We start from the raw sequence: 3,373 nt of genomic DNA, 5'->3' as shown, positions 1-3,373 counted from the left end.
ACACGTTGGCTCGGTTTCCATGGGATCCATAATTCCCACCTTCCCAGCCCCGCAGCAGGAGAGGGGCTTGGAGCGATGCCACTCCCAGATGGAGGTGAAATCTCCCAGCACTCATACCCCATCCCATCCCAATCCCGCCCTAAAAGCAGCGTTTCCCCCAAAATCCTCCCATCCCAAGTGGCAGCACTTGAGCTGCTGCCTTTGGGGCTTTTCCCAAGCTGGAAACGAGGATAAATTCTGGAACACCGGCAAAAACTCCTGTGAAGGCAGCCTGGCATCGCCCAGCTGCTCTCCAGAGACAACTGATGGGATCTGGGAGCTCCAGGACCAGACCTTGCATCTCCAGCACCACCCAACCCTGAGTCCCATCCCCCAGCAAGGCCAAAAAATCCCCGGGGATGATGTGAGAGCCGCCAGTGTTTGGGGAAAAACCTCTGGAGCTCCAAGTGTTGCTTACATTGAAGCTTTAAAGAGATTGATCCATCAAGGAGCAGCCCTGAGTGCCGACATCCCCTGTCTCTGCGGCTCCCAGGGGGGCCACCCCCCTGCCGCGCGGGCCCGGGGGGGCCCCAGCCACATCCCAGCAGCTGGATCAGGGATTTGGGAAAGATCCGGGAAAGATTCGGGAGAGAAGAGTTAAACAAAGGAAGCAATTGGCTGTGCCTGCCAGGAGGCTCCGAGGTCACATCCTGCCTTTCAAAGAGCTGCTGGAGCTTGGGACGAGCTTAAAAAATAAACTGTGCCTTTGTCAGCAGCGAGAGCAGCCCCGATCCGCAGCCATCCCACCGGGAACGGGGGCAGGCTGCAGGGAAGGGCTTGGATCCTCCCAGCGTTTTCCAGGGAAAAGCTGCCAAAATGTGCAGCTCCCAGCCTGCCCCAAAGCGGCTCTGGGGAGCCCAGCTCCCAGCTCAGCACGAGTTTGTAGGATGGGAGTCCTCCAGGATTTGTCCCAGTGCCAGAGGGGGCAGGAAAGGCCAATCCCATGGCCAGGGATGTTTTGGGGGAGAGCAGTGGGAACGGGGCTTTGCTCACCAGCTCTGCTCTCTGTGGGTGCAGCAGGAGCTGTCCCATCCCATCATTTTCCATCTTATCCTATCCCCTCCCATCCTTTCTTATCCCATCCCATCATTTTCCATCTTATCCTATCTCCTCCCATCCTTTCTTATCCCATCCCATTCATTCCTATCCCATCATTTTCATTCTTATCCCATCCCCATCCCAGTCCCAATCCCAACCCCAAAGGCTCCCAGCAGCTTCCCAAGGGACGGCCAGCCCGTTTCCATACCCTGCTCCAATCCATACCGGGAATATCTCAAGGGAACGCAGGAGGAAGTGGGTGCCAAGCTGGGAAGTCAGAACTGACCCCTGGAAAGGGCTGTGACCCCAAAACAGAGCAGGGCTGGTGCTGACCCCGCTGCTGGGAGCAGAGTGGGCGGGGCAGCACAGCCGGGATCTTCCACAGGGTTTTCCTGGCCCCAGGCACGGATAAATTTGGGAAAAATCAACATCCAGGTGCAGGTCAGGGCTGGGCAGCCCCTGCCGCCCTCCCGGCTCCGAGCTCAGCCCAGGGCAGAGGGAAACTCCTCAGTTCCACACATCCCCTCCTCATGCCAGGAACAGCTGGGAAGCGTCCTCCAGATGTGCTGAGAACATCTGGAGCCGCTGGGAAGGAGCAGCACCGAGCAGGGTGAGCCCTGGAGGGAAAGGAGCGATTCCCGCAGGGATCACGGCTGGATTTCCCCTTTCCCACCTCGCCCACAAACTGGTGCTGCTCACTGGGGAGTTACTGGTTGGAGCTCCTCTCCCAGTGCTGGGAGAAGCTGGGCATGGAGAGGTGACAGCTCCAGAGGGAAGGTGACAGCCAGGAATGGGGTGGAGGGAGGGCAGCCCTAAGGAAAGGTTTGGGATTTCCAGGAGCACCGGTGCCAGCTGTGACAGGTCTGTGGCACTGCCAGCGCCCCGAGCAAGCCCTTCCCAAGCCCTCCAGAAAAAGAGGATTCTCCAGCGATTCCAGCCATTAAATCCCAGCTTTCCCCTCTCCTCTTCCTCAGCAAACCCTTCCCCGAGCACAGCAGAGCTGCAGGATGGCCCCATATCCCAAAATCCATCAATTCCATGGCTCCTTTTCCCACAGGACACGAAGCACACCCTGCTCCGAGCCCCACAGCCCAGGGGCAGCTCCTCTGATCCCGGAACACAAATAAAACCCGAGATAAACACCTGGACATCATCCCAGCAGCAGAGTTGTTCCTCTTTTCCTTCCTGCCCCCCACTTCCCAGGCTGCAGGATCACCCCATGGATGTGGGGGGCTGCTCCCAGATGGAGCAGGGAGGGTGCCAGGAGCGATCACTGCTCCTCCTGAGAGCCGCTCACCGATTTTTTTCCAAGCAAGGAGTTGCCCTGGAGGTCCTGGATCACGGGAAGGCAGGATTTTAACAGCCAGCGAGGTTTTTTGGGGGGTCATCAGCAGGATTGAAGGGTTTGACAGTGCCAGGTAAGCCCTGACTCAGTGGGGAGGAGTCCCAGCCCCAAATCTGCATCCCCTGGGACAATTTTGGGGCCGTGATGGGTGTGGTTTCCGTGCCAGGGGAGGAATCCCAGCCCCAAATCCACATCCCCTGGGGCATTTTGGGGTCGTGATGGGCATGGTTCCCCTCCCAGCCCCAAATCCGCATCCCCTGGGATATTTTGGGGCCATGCCGGGTGTGGTTTCCCTGCAGGGGAAGCAGCTCCACGAGGGAAAGCTGAAGTCAGGGCAGATGGAGAGCTGGGACCTGCTGACACTCCCCCCACCCTCCAGGAGGTATTTTTGGCAGCCTTTTAGTCCCTTTTTGAGGGGGAAAAAGGCAGTTTAGTGAGGGGGATGTGGAGATGGAGCAGCAGCACGATTTCCTCGGGTTTTGGGGATGGTGGCTCCAGGATTGTGGGGCTGAGCAGGGAGTTTGGATGGGCAGCACATCCCAACAAAGGAGGATGTGTCAGCCCAGGCTGCCTCTGCTCAGAGCAGGAACTGCTTCAACTTCCTGCCAGCTCCTCTGATCCAGCAGGGAAACAACCCCTGATCCCAGAACCAGATCCCTCTGATCCAGCAGGGAAACAACCCCAATCCCAGAACCAGATCCCTCTGATCCAGCAGGGAAACAGCCCTGATCCCAGTCCTGGGAGCAGCAGCAGATCCCTCTGATCCTAAAGGGAAACAACCCCAGTCCCAAACCCAGGAGCAGCAGCGAATCCCTCTGATCCTAAAGGGAAACAACCCCGATCCCAAACCCAGGAACAGCAGATCCCTCTGGTCCATGCCCTGGGATGTACCCACAGCCAGAGCAGGGCTCTGGACAGGGATGCATCCAGCCTGGAGCACTCTGGTCCCCC

General features: G+C 58.4%; 1 protein-coding gene across 1 annotated transcript in view; it reads right to left on the bottom strand.

Moving 5' to 3' along the window:
- Positions 1-3,373, bottom strand: part of LASP1 (LIM and SH3 protein 1) — a 28,929-nt gene that overhangs the window by 16,046 nt on the left and 9,510 nt on the right. The gene's annotated exons all lie outside the window — the stretch shown is intronic.

The sequence above is a fragment of the Corvus brachyrhynchos genome, unplaced genomic scaffold (assembly GCF_000691975.1).
Source record: "Corvus brachyrhynchos isolate BGI_N302 unplaced genomic scaffold, ASM69197v1 scaffold30, whole genome shotgun sequence".
Taxonomy (NCBI): Eukaryota; Metazoa; Chordata; class Aves; order Passeriformes; family Corvidae; genus Corvus; species Corvus brachyrhynchos.
Note: the sequence above shows the minus strand (reverse complement) of the source record. Positions and strands in the feature narration are given on the sequence as shown.